Consider the following 14,119-nt stretch of genomic DNA (forward strand, 5'->3'; position numbering starts at 1 on the left):
AAGGTATTTTCAACATCCACAACAGCCATTACTGTTCGGAACACAACCCACATGTCACCCGTGAATGTGGCTTCCAGGTACACTTCAGTGTCTACCTGTGGGCTGGAATTATGGGAGGACTGCTTTTGGCCCCTTACCTATTGCCAGACAAGTTGAATGCGCCCCTCTATCGTCCGTTTCCTTGCAGTACTTTGCTTGACGCATAAGAAAACGTTGTACTTGGTACTTGGTCACAGCTGTCGTTTCATCATTATGGTGTACCGCCATACCTTGGAGCAAATGTGTGTAACTATTTAAATGAAGCGTTTCTATGGAAATGGATTGGTCACAGAGGTGCATTGTTCTGGCCTCCAGGTTATCTGGCCCTTAATCCACTAATTCTTATTTGTGGGGACAATTAAAGGAACAAGTTTCTAGTACTCCACCCATGGATGTACACGACCTTAGAGCTCACATGCATACTACTAAGGCAATGGTGGATGCAGGTGTGTTGCACATGGTCCAGTGAAGTATGATCCAATGAATGACAAAGTGCTCGTAAACACAAGGTGGTCACTCGGAACATCTTCTCTAAAGCAAACATTGCTCATATCTGTACATACTGGCTCTGTGAAGATAAGCTTGAACGTCAAATATACAGAATGGAATTATTGCGCACAGCATAGTGTGTAGTCTAATGTTGCTTACCTATTATGTTTTTTGTACCTTATTGGACACAGATCATGTTATTGTATTCATTATTATTTTCTTTTGGTTTTATTTGTGTCATGGACGAAACAAAGTGGTCGTTTATGTCTGTAAGTAGTCAGTTTTATGTTTTAAAGTTTAAATGAAGGTAACAGTAATAGAAGGAAAAGTACAAGATACCGCATTATGGAGACGTACATTGGACACAATTTGATGCTTTAACTGAAAAAAAAAACAATGTTTGGCACGAAGGTGACACAAAGATCGGCAGGTTTGCGTATCATTCCCCACGGCATTGCCTCATCTCACAGAGCTAATGGGACAGCTCTGGCACAGCGCAGAGTTCATGCATTTTGTTCTTGGCCATGCAGCATGCAGTTGCAGGATTTCCGCAGCCTCGTTTTTAAATCGCATTTCTTTTAAAGCTATTGGCAGGACTAGGTTTTGCTGTTTTGAACTGGGATGAGGAATCACATGCTGATTGCCGTGTGCAGTATTTTTTCTTCACCCTATATTTGATCGCCCTTGTGAGGCCAATTGGGGAGCTACATGAATGAGAAGTAGCGGCTCCGGTTACGAAAACTGACAACGACCATGAAGACAGTGCGCTGATAACATGCCCTGCCATATCCACACCCAGTGATACCTATCCTTGAGGATGAGAAGGGGGTTGGTTGAGACCATTGGACCTCCCAAGGTCTGTCCAGACAGGGAGAGAGGAATCTGGACAATGATGAGTAATAAATGAAAAGATTTCACAGGAAAGTAACAAGTGGTTCCCATGAAGTGACTGATAGTAGTGCGTGAGAAAAACGAATTTACCGATTTTCTTGTTGTTAACAAGGAAAGTTCAATAACCTGTAAAAATACTGCAAGTAAATGAAGCAAAGCTACATCAACTCCTGCAGTTAATTTTTCGGTAGAGGTTCCGCTTTTCCTTTAAAAAATATGTAAGACTTGTTTCGCATTTTCTCGATTTCTTTACTGCTGTATCAATTCTGAGGAAACTACTGGGTGATTTCTTTTGTACCTTACAAATTAATATCACAGTGTTGCGATAACATGTGTGATTTTTCGATATTGGTCATACTTAATTTCCTAGTACTTTGCAGCATAAAATTTGAAGGATTTCAATGAAATATATGGTTCTTGGCTATTTTACGTTTGCTTCTTTTTAGGTGATACGTTGCTGTGCACTAAATGCAGCTAACATATCCAAAAAATTTCAGGCTTGTAGCCAGTCGTCGTTTGTTTTATGCCATCGTATTTCAACTTGGCACCTGCCAGTCATTTCCAGGTGAGCCATCAAAGACTGTCCAAGACTTGCTCCATTCCGCAATATATAGCGCACTGCAAGCATTCTGTGTACGCATCAAAATCAGGTTGACAGACGGATCACAGTTCTCTGTGGCAGTGCCCTCGCTGGTGGAAAGCTGTCCTCTGCATTACCACGCGCCGTCGTCATTGGCGCACTCTGTCGTCTGCGATTGAAACAAAACGTGAAAGTGATAGGGTCACCAGCACTGTCCAAGTGGTAGTCGCTATGACAGGTCATCAACTTTTCTGCCAAGCGCGTTTCCACGGATTCGTTAATGATGGAGTCCCAAAAAGATTTTGCTGTGGTCAGAATCATAAGTTTATCATACTCCATTGAATGTCCAATGGGTATACAGTATTTGGAAACAGCCAACTTGCTTGGCTGCAAAAGACGAGTGAAATATTGTTGTTTAGTGCAGCAGTCTTTCACAGTGCATGTGGACTGTCTATATAAGCCCTACCACACTGAAAAGTTATCATGTTAATTTCGGCATTCTGCACTGATCCCGAAAGTCCTATACTTTTAGATGGTGGGCGAAAAATTGCTTTCAATTGAAATTCACGAAGATTCTTGCTATTTTAAACATAATGTCACCCACGAAAGGAAGAAAAGCTAAAGATCCTGCCGGAGTGTTTTCCTCTTTATCAACTTTTTGATTCTTGTTTTTAGCTGACGGAGCTTTGTTAATTTGCCAGGTGGAATATCCATTGAAACTTCCTGGCAGATTAAAACTGTGTGCCGGGCCGAGACTCGAACTCGAGACTTTTGCCTTTCATGGGCAAGTGCTTCGCAGGAGTGCTTCTGTGAAGTTTGGAAGATAGAAGACGAGGTACTGGCGTAATTAAAACTGTGAGGATGAGGCGAGGGTCTTACTTGGATAGTTCAGTAGGTAGAAAACTTGCCTGCGAAAGACAAAGATCCTGAATTCGAGTCTCGGTCTGGCACACAGTTTTAATCTGCCAGGAAGTTTCATATGAGTGCGCACTCCACTGCAGAGTGAAAATTTCATTCTGGAATATCCATTGTCTCTGAACACTGTCTTTAGATGGGCGATCTCTTTAGGCATGCTATCGTATCTAGATCTGAGACACTGTGAGCTCTGTGTATGAGTGTTTTAAGCATGCCCATAGTTTGCAATAAGTGATGACAATTTGACACTTACAAATAGAAATAAGTATGAGTGAGCTTATGATAAACTGACTGCCCCAGGTAGCCATCGTTCTTTCGATTAACCAGTACACTCAAGAAACCCCAACAACCATCTTTCTCTATTTTCATAGTTAACCAAATGTTATGAATGAAGTTGAGGTACTGAAGAAACTCTATCAATTTATCTTCTCCATGAGGCCACAATATGAAAATATCGTCCACATACCTCCAAAATACAGTTGATTTAATGGCAGCTGATTCAAGCCATCTTTCCTCGAAATCTTCCATAAAAAGGTTGGCCACCAAGGGGGATACAGGCCAGCCCATGTCGACGTTGTTAGTCTGTTCAATAAATTCTTGGTTGAACATAAAAGAGGTTGAGGGTAGAGCTCGTCAAAACAAAGCCATGATTTTCACTTCAAACTTCTTGTTAATTAGAGCAAAAGAATCCATGAGAGGGACCTTTGTAAAATTTGATACCACATCAAAGCTAACTAAACGGTCATAACTGGTTGTATGGGGAGCGCTCAATCCATTGATTAAGTCGGGTGGATTATGGATGTGATGTGAGCGTTTGCCCACCAATGGTCTAAGGAAAGAAGTGAGCTAGTTGGTTAAATCCGTATGTCCAAATTTTACTCACTATTGGACTTATTGGAACACTCTTCTTACAAATTATTGGAAGGCCATATAGTCTCAGTTTTACACAACCATGTAGTCTTAATTTCTCAATGGTGTCATGAGATAAGTCTTATTTAGTTATTTTTTAAAGGAAACGCAGAAACTCTACTGAAAACCTAACTCCAAGAGTTGATGTAGCTTCGCTTTCATTTACTTGCAGTATTTTTTCAGTTTAGTGAACTTTCGTTGTTAGCAACAAGAAAATCAATAAACTCGTTTTATGTAAGTCTGCAGGCTTTCATTGCAGATGTCACTAACTTTGGCAATAGTTAAGTTTTTTTATGAATTTTAATATGAACATGAAAAGTAAACGTTGTAATTAAATTAAAGACAATGCTCCATGATATGTTACACATAATCAAGTGGAAACATAACTGTCAGGGTGCATTTTGTTTGAAAATATTACTGAAATGGGAAGTTTGAGTCTATAAGATCATAGTAACTTCCTCTAATTGTCTTGACTAAATGTTCTATTAAGAAATTAACTACACAAATAATATTATAACTCAGTAAATTGAAAAAGTAATTTCGAACAACATCATGACTTATAAGATAAATACTGTTCTTTTTATTGTAAGACTTTCAGTTCACCAAATGCAAACATTACAACATAAGAATATGAATGTATTTACACTTCAAAACGACATTTCAAAATTTGTCCAAACTATCTTTCACATTCTTGAAAACATACACATTGTGATCAAAAGCATCCGGACACCACCAAAAACATGCTATATATACTTTCACTAATTATGTGCATTGTGCTGCAACCTACAGCCAGATACTCCATATCAGCGACTTCAGTAGTCATTAGAAATCTGCCAGCATGTGTAGTGCCAACAGTAAAATTCGGAGACGGTGGTGTTATGGCGTGATCGTGTTTTTCATGGAGGGGGCTTGCATCCTCTGGTTGTTTTGCGTGGCACTATCACAGCACAGGCCTACACTGATGTTTTAAGCACCTTCTTGCTTCCCACTGTTGAAGAGCAATTAGGGGAACTCACGGATTTCGAATGTGGTCAGGTGATGATTGGGTGTCACTTGTATCATACGTCTGCACGTGAGATTTCCACACTCCTAAACAGGAAATAAGGAAGATGATAAACTCTCTCAAGAATAAAAGCTCACATGGAATTGATGGCATTTCCAGCACAATAATAAAAGCTTGTTCCCAAGAAATAAGTGGGATTCTCAGCCACATATGTAATAGCTCTCTGAAGCAGGGTATTTTCCCAGGTAGACTGAAGTATGCCATTGTTAAACCACTGCATAAAAAACGGGATACGTCTTATTCCAACAACTACCGCCCAATCTCTCTTCTGACTGCCCTACCCAAAATTCTTGAAAAACTAATGTATTGTAGAGTATCTTCACACCTTTGTAAAAATAAAGTTTTAACAAAACGTCAGTTTGGTTTCCAGAAGGGTTTTTCAACGGAAAATACTATATATACTTTCACTAATGAAATATTAAATGCTCTGAGTAACCTGAAGTCACCCATTGGGATTTTTTGTGATCTATCAAAGACTTTTGAATGTGTAAATCATGGAATACTTCTAGATAAGCTCAAGTACTGTGATATGAATGAGACAGTGCTCAAATGGTTTAAATCATACCTGTTTGTAGTTTATGCAGGTTAATGCAGCTAAATGACAGGTAACACGATTTAAGGGACAAAATAAACTTATGCTTTATTCGCACAACACATATTAATACATCTGACTACCAAATTATATTACGTTGCCCCAACAACAAACACAGAACATGTATATTCCATAGAGTCTAATGGACTCTGCACATCATATCTTGTGTGCCACTATGCACGCTGGAAAATGTTTGTTCACATATCCCCAACACTCCACCTTGAGCAAATATTTTTCAGCTACTCTACACTATACATCCCAGGTTAAACCAAAATGTTTCACCAGCTTCTGAAATTTGTCCTTACTGAGAGGCTTGGTTAGGAGATCAGATAACATTTCTTCTGTGCATAGATAACTGAGGTTATATTCCCCTGTTCCACATGATGTCTTATAAAGTGATGCCTTATGTCAATATGTTTGGATCTTACACTGGTGACATTATTTTTTGCTAGTTTAATAGCTCCCATATTGTCACAAAATATCACAGTTGGCTTCAATGTAGGAGGAGATCCTATTTCACTCATCAGTGTACGGATCCAAAGAGCTTCTTGGATAGTGGAGTGCAATGCCATATATTCAGCTTCTACAGTACTCAAAGCAACAATTCTTTGTCTCTTACATGGCCATGATATCAATCCTCCCATTAGTCTAAAACAACTTCCAGTGATGGAGTGTCTGCATTCCAACCTATTTCCCCAGTCTGCATCACTGTATCCTTCCAAATTTATGTTTCAGGTTTTAGAATATTTTAACTTATAATCAGCAGTTCCATTTAAATATCTGAATATTCTCTTGATTGCCATCCAGTGCTTTTCTCTCGGATCACTGCAAAACTTGCTTACTGCATTTGTTGGGTTGGTTGGGTTGGGTTGTTTGGGGAAGGAGACCAGACAGCGAGGTCATCGGTCTCATCGAATTAGGGAAGGATGGGGAAGGAAGTCGGCCGTGCCCTTTCAAAGGAACCATCCTGGCATTTGCCTGGAGCGATTTAGGGAAATCACAGAAAACCTAAATCGGGATGGCTGGACGCGGGATTGAACCGTCGTCCTCCCGAATGCGAGTCCAGTGTCTTACCACTGCGTCACCTCACTTGGTATTGCATTAGTGGCAAATGCAATGTCTCGTCTGGAAGTCTGTGGTAAGTACAGTAGACTTCCTACAGCTTCCAAATAGTGTACACTTTCCTTACATTTCTTGTTATCATCAGTTATTAGCAATTTTGCATTGTTTTCCATAAGAGTGGAAATAGGTTTATAATTTTCCATATTGAAGTTTTCTAAGATCTTCCTGGTATACAGAGACTGATCAATCCATAATTCTTCTCTGTTGGCACTTCTTAGAATCTACATGCCTAAGTATTGATTAATTTCCCCTAAATCATGCATATTAAATTCTGACCATAACTGTTCTTTAAAAAAGTCCCATCTGGCTTTCACTATTGGTTGAAATAAAAAAATATCATCTACCCATATGGCCATGATCGCAATTTCTCTCCTTTTATGATATATACTGGGATCTGCCTTTGATTGTAACATGCCTAGTTTTATCAAACTTTTATTCCAGCAATGGCCACTCTGCTTTAAGCCATATATGCCTTTATTCAAACGCCAAATTCTCCTTTTCCCTCGGTAAGGTCGCTTAACTTCATCAGGTGGAATCACATATACTTCCTCTTCCAGTCTTCCATTCAGTTGGCTGTTTGATTGAAATTATCTTATTCACATATTCATCGACGCTTTTACACTTATTCAGTCTTGTGGTTATCAGCTCACGAAGTAATCCTACTTTTCAGGTTAAACCACCATCCTCAAATGCGTTTTTCAGTTTGTCCCATACCTCCTTTGCTGACGTAGCCTTTTCTATGTGAACATAATTCACTGGATCAATCAAAAGGATTAGTTTTGATTTCGCCTTCCAATCCTTAGTAGCAAAACTTGATTCCGTAGGTGCCAATTTACCGTTTACGACGTCCCATAAGTCGTCCAGGTGCAAATACGCCTCAACGGCAAATTTCCAGGTCTCGTAATTTTCGTGCCCTACAAGCCGCCCTATTTGCGGTATCTGTGTTGTACTCATTTTACAGTTATTTTCTTCTTCGTATAGCGTACACCATCCAAGTTTATACGAACTTTAGCGCACCTTTTGCGCAAATACACGTCACCTTAAAGCTTATTATTTCTTTAGTCCAGCACCTGGGCCCATAACCTGTTGTAGTTTATGCAGGTTAACGCAGCTAAATGACAGGTAACACGATTTAAGGGACAAAATAAACTTATGCTTTATTCGCACAACACATATTAATACATCTGACTACCAAATTATATTCCGTAGCCCCAACAACAAACACGGAACATGTATATTCCATAGAGTCTAATGCACTCTGCACTTCATATTCTGTGCGCCACTATGCACGCTGGAAAATGTTTGTTCACATATCCCCAACAATACCTAACTGGAAGAGTGCTGAAAGTTGAAATAAGCAGTTCGCATAATATGCAAAAAACTGGTGATTTCTCAAATTGGGGAACAATCAAGAATGGGATGCTGCAAGGTTCGGTCTTGGGTCCTCTGCTGTTCTTAATTTATATTAATGACTTGCCATTCTATACTCACGAAGATGGAAAGCTGGTACTTTTTGCCAATATATATATATATATATATATATATATATATATATATATATATATATATATATATATATTCGCTTATGAAATTTGTTAATAATTTTTGTTAATTTGTTAATAATAAATTTATTATTAACAATCTGAACGAATTCAAAAGTAATAGCAGTGTACATGGCTACAACACTAGGAGAAAGGATGATCTTCACTACTCAAGGTTAAATCTAACTTTGGCTCAGAAGGGGGTAAATTATGCTGCCACAAAAGTCTTTGGTCACTTACCTAATAGCATCAAAAGCCTGACAGATAGCCATACAGCATTTAAAAGGAAATTAAAAGAATTTCTTAATGGCAACTCCTTCTACTCATTAGATGAATTTTTGGATATAGTAAGTTGATAAGTTCCCCAACCCCCACAAAAAATTAAAAATATTAAATTCATGTAATATTTTGTGTAATGTAATATCTTGTATAGACACCTTTTATTAACCTGACACGTTCCACATCATTTCGAAGTGTCGTATTCATGATCTATGGAACAAAAACTCTAATCTAATCTCTAATCTAGGTCCACTGTTTCCGATGTGATAGTGAAGTGGAAATGTGAAGGGGCACGTACAGCACAAAAGTATAGAGGCCGAACTCGTCTGTTAACTGACAGAGACCTCCAACAGTTGAAGAGGGTTGTAATGTGTAATAAGCAGCCATCTATCTGGACCATCACACAGAAGTCCAGATTGCATCAGGATCCATTGCAAGTACTATGACAGGTAGGCAGGAGGTGAGAAAACTTGGATTTCGTGGTCGAGTGGCTGCTCATAAGCCACACATCATGCCGGTAAATGCCAAACGACGCCTCGTTTGGTATAAGGAGCGTAAAAATTGGACGATTGAACAGTGGAAAAATGTTGTGTGGAGTGACGAATCATGGTACACAATGTAGCGATCCGATGGCAGGGTGTGGGTATGGTGACTCCCCAGTGAACGTCATCTGCCAGTGTATGTAGTGCCAACAGCAAAATTTGGATGCGTTGGTGTTATGGCGTGGTCGTGTTTTTCATTGAGGGGGCTTGCACCACTTGTCGTTTTGAGTGACACTACCACAGCACAGGCCTACATTGATGTTTTAAGCACCTTGTTGAAGAACAATTCGAGGATGGCGATTGCATCTTTCAGCACGATTGAGCACCTGTTCATAACGTACGGCCCATGGTGGAGTGGATACACGACAGTAACATCCCTGTAATGGACTGGCCTGCACAGAGTCCTGACCTGAATCCTATAGAACACCTTTGGGCCAGGCCTCAGCAACCGACATCGATACCCCTCGTCAGTGCAGCACTCCGTTAAGAATGGACTGCCATTCCCCAAGAAACCTTCCAGCATCTGATCGAATGTATGCCTGCGAGAGTGGAAGCTGTCATCAAGGCTAAGGGTGGGTCAACATCGTGCTGAATTCCAGCATTACCAATGGAGGGCGCCACGAACTTGTAAGTGATTTTCAGCCAGGTGTCCGAATACTTTTGATCAGTTAGTGTATGTCAGAAATTTAAGCATTTCAGAATATAAATTCCTAAATAAGAATAGTAATGTGGAAATTAACAGACCTTCACAGAAAGAACGCCTGGCTTTTCCTGTATGATTTTCTTTCTTTTTGTCCTGGAGACTTGTTCAAGCTGCAGCAATATTTCGGTGGTCTCATATAACGATATTTTCCCGTTCTAAGTGTCTTGTAATATATTTTGTAGACCAACCTGGTCGTAATTACAACAGGTGCACCTTCTTGCTTTTCTTATACACTTCTGGCATGACTGAAGTTACCCATAAATTCATAGCAGCTATCTTTAAACTGACTCAACCAATTTTTTTGTTATTTTATTTCATCTCCCCCCCCCCCCCCCCAAAAAAAAATCCCATATAGGCAGGAGATGGGATTTAACTGATACAATTTGGCACCTCTTGGCCACATGAGAGGAAAATTAAAAAAAGAAAATAACAATACAAAAACTGGACATGGCATTGGACAAAAATAAACGTTTTGTATAATAAAAAGATAGATTGTCAGGTGCATAAGTTAAAATATAAAAAGTTGATTCAGTGATTACTTAAAATATAGATAGAGATGAATGGAATATATAAAAACAGATGGAAAGGTGCATAAAGTAAAACGAAAAGGCCAATGTGTGACTTACTATAAGAGATACATAAGTGACTGAAGAGATGAGTGGAAATAGACTGCCAAGGAGGGTATCAGGGAAACGTAGTATGTAAAGGTAGTGCATAGACGGGAATTTGCAGGTGGGTGTTTGGTGAAGGGCTGGGGGAAGAGTGGAGAGGGGTACAGTTCCGAACAAAGACTTGGGAAGTGGGTGGAGATCATTGGAGGAGAAGGGAGACCTGACGAGGGGTGTGTCATGGGAATCTCCTAGATTGTTGCTTAAGTATACCTTTTTGTGTATATACTGAGGGATATATACACAACAGTTTACGAAATCAAGTTTCAACTGTGCAGAAGTTTGTTTTCACACTTCAGCACTGCGTTTTTCCGCGCTGACCGGAAATCAACGATCAGTGTAAGGCACTTTTGGAGCGCAAAGTGAAAGAGTAAGGATCTCAGACACTTTTGACCACTACACATTACAGCTTTCGAAATAGTTAAACCACGAATTCAACATATGGCAGCACCACAAAAAAAGGCAGCATACTGGCCGGAATTAACCTAGGAGGCTGAAATTAGACCATTTTACGGTAATGAATTTGAAAGCTTATGTGGTGAGGTTTTGACTATATATTTGTCACAACTTGTTTCACTAGCGTTTCCTTTCATAAAATTTTCCATTTATTCGGCTAGATTATTCCTATTTCGTATCAGTATACATTACGAGCCAGCTATCGTTTCAGGGTTAGTCGGTTTCAATATGGTGTCGAGCGCAACGCTTGATTTAATATAAACGAAAGGGGTCGCCCTCTGCCTTCCTTCTGTAAACTGCCTCTTCTGTGCCCTTGGCATGCAGTTGCTAATGATGTGCAGAGATTGCGGATAGATACGTAATTCTGGGGCAACATGGATGCATTAAGTCTGGAAGGGGAAATGTAAAGTCATGCTTCTGTCTTTTTTTTTTTTTTTTTTAAAAAAATGAGACAACATGCCAGAATTTCAGAAGATTTACTCAGCATTTCGTGTTTGCTCATATACTTTCAAACAGCCACAGATTATTTTTCAAAATTTCGAAGAACCCGGTAATCCCGATAGAACATATCGTCAACTGAACTGTCAAATAATGTCGCTCAAGCAGCGGCAACAATCAGCCCAAGAAATTTGAATGGTGTCTCGCCAATGTCATAATGTGACACGTTACTTCACGGGTCGTATGCCTCGGTATAGCAGTGTCCGAAAAAATGTGATAGAGAGGAAAATAAGTTTGATCTGTCGCCTACAATAGTACATTTTTACTACTTCGTTATGATGGCCCAACAGTGTCCGAAAAAGGCGACACAGAGAGATAAAGCAGTCTGAACTGTTGCTTAAAATATTAATCTTTTCATTAGAGACAATAATTATACCTTTTTGTTCGTAAATAAAATATTTACAAACCCGAGATTGAAGGTGGCACTCTGGACACACCGATAGCTCTTTGTAAAACCGCAGTTACGGGCATATCATTACAAAAAAATTATGAATAGGTCGGAAAATTTCTGACAGAACCAGCTGTTAAGTAACGGTATGTACAAGCATTTGCAATATTTACTATCAGCTATATTGCCAACTTGTGTCATCTTGCCAAGTTGTCAAAATCCCTACCAGTAGATATGATTCTATATTTTAAGGATTTTCGTACTCCACGGGTATTCTATGTTAATTATTTGCATTCCTTGGCGCCTTATGTAAGTTCTGTGAGAATCGCAAATTTGAAAGGAAGAGTATGTTGCTTTTTATTCCGGCGTTGATGCAACGGGGTAGCTATGTTAGGCTACGAGATGGAGGCGCAAAAATTTACGGTTAAACTGCGTCCAACATGATCCTATACATCATAATGTGTTGACAATTTGGAAACCTTACACTCACTTCAAAATTTCGGGTAAGTGTATGATGTCTCTCTATCCACAGATCTCAACATAAAGATTGTGGTGCTAATCATATCCATTTTTTTTCAACCTTTTACTTTGCTTTTTGTATATCGGATCGAATAAGTCAATTTTTGTTCATGCTAACAACTTGAACAACCATTACAATTTTTGTTGGAAATGAAAACCATTTCATAATAATTGATCAATATCTTTTATGATGCAGTAAATTCATATAGCGAATATGACAGTGTCAGTAGAAACACAGTGTTGACCTTGGTGGTTTAGTTCATAGTTTTATGTATAGATCATATTTGTTAATGATGTTAGACACGCCATCTTGCACGTTTTATACAATATAGACAAAATTGCTTAAAAATTGATCATTGATATAGAATAAACAAAATTTTTAAATAATAATAATAACAGATAAACAGCAGTAACCAGATGTTGAAGATATATACAAACTGAAAATAAACTAGTTTTTAAGTCACATTTTGAGTAATATGCAGCTCCTGAAAAACAATGTTTCTCTTTTATATTCTGAGCACTGCACTTGACCAACCTTTCTTGCCTCCTCAGGAAAACTTGTTTCCACTTGAAGTGTTTCATACCACTCCCAATTTTGAATTTATTTTCTCTGTGAATTTTCCTGTAAGTATTGCTTCAGCTTGTAGCAACATCCAGAAATGAAATATTCCTGTAATTTTCTTTTGAAGATGTTTAGTTGTTTACATTCCTTATGCTAAGTGGCAGTATGTTATGAATTAAGTTATCTACATTTCTGTCTGTTATTTTCAGCCTTATACAGCAGATATGGTAATTTCTCAACTTCTTTTCTTGTTATCAGGGAACCTTTGTTGAGAGATGCTGTTCAGTTTCCTACTAAATGGATTATTTTCTTATGTACATACAGTTAATATTTTAAATTGTTTAAATTTGTTTTTACAGGATTCCAATGAATTTATTTTTCAATGCATGACCTACTCTTGTTGTTTTAAAATTGTCTGAATATCTGCTTCTGGTGCTCTGTCCAATATTGATGTGCTGTGTAACATGTGCGGGAAGCTCAGTCCGTGCTACATTTTTAGCAAGATTTCTGCGTCCACCGCAAAGGGCATTTTCTTCATCAAGAACATATTTGTACTCATCTTTTGAACAGATCTTATCAGTATGGGTTTCCAGTGTCAGAAATTTGCCCACCTGTATCCACAGAACCCTATTACTATTCACAATAAATTGCTCTTATTTTTATGGCAAGTGTTGATGGAAGTTCTGTACTTAAAGAATCTTTAATCCAGTTGTGTTGATCAAATTGTTCTGGAAAATACTTCAGAAAGTAATCACTATGCTCATTTAAATGATCACAAAAAGAGACTTCAACTCTTCTCCCAATTGATAGTCAGTGTCTTCAAAAACTGTTTGAAAAGCAGGGAAAACACAATGTATATCTTTATCAGCCAACTTGGTCTTCCTGAAGGATGAAATTTTGTCTGATATTTGCGGATTGTTGGTCTCATTGCCTTGAGGGGAAGTGTTCAAAAAGTTGAGTTCTTCAGAGATGTCACAAACATATACCAACTTTAAAAAAAAGTCAGAACTCAAAATGTTTCTCTTGAATTACTGAATTTTTAGACATCCCACATGAAAGCCAGTGAGAGTTGCTGTAATACATTAGAAGCATGTATTCAGCTCCCCACATCAATGCACATTTGTTGAAAATGTCTCAACTTAACTGGCCGACTTTTATTGAAGTTTACGCATCATGATGACAGAGCTCATGCAATTTGATGTCAGTGCTTCTCAGTGAATAAAACTTTGTGTCCAAGTAGCATGAGAATCTCCTTACGTATCAGAGCTTGCAGTCTGGTGTAACAGTCAGCCATACTATGACCTCCATGTGTACACATGTCAATGTTACTTTCTTCCATAAGAGCTCATAGTATTCAAAGAGG

General features: G+C 38.6%; 1 protein-coding gene across 3 annotated transcripts in view; it reads left to right on the top strand.

Moving 5' to 3' along the window:
• The first annotated feature begins 10,726 nt into the window (after positions 1–10,726).
• Positions 10,727–14,119, top strand: part of LOC126458184 (uncharacterized) — a 186,529-nt gene continuing 183,136 nt past the window's right edge. Inside the window, exon 1 of one of the 3 annotated variants that reach the window (XM_050095074.1) lies at positions 10,727–10,847. The gene's annotated coding sequence lies outside the window, so the exon portion shown is untranslated. Of the gene's footprint in view, positions 10,848–11,444; positions 11,822–11,983; positions 12,179–14,119 lie in introns of those variants that run through there. The other 2 variants (XM_050095065.1, XM_050095057.1) reach the window with 2 other exon arrangements.

This window comes from Schistocerca serialis, chromosome 1, assembly GCF_023864345.2.
Source record: "Schistocerca serialis cubense isolate TAMUIC-IGC-003099 chromosome 1, iqSchSeri2.2, whole genome shotgun sequence".
Lineage (NCBI taxonomy): Eukaryota > Metazoa > Arthropoda > Insecta > Orthoptera > Acrididae > Schistocerca > Schistocerca serialis.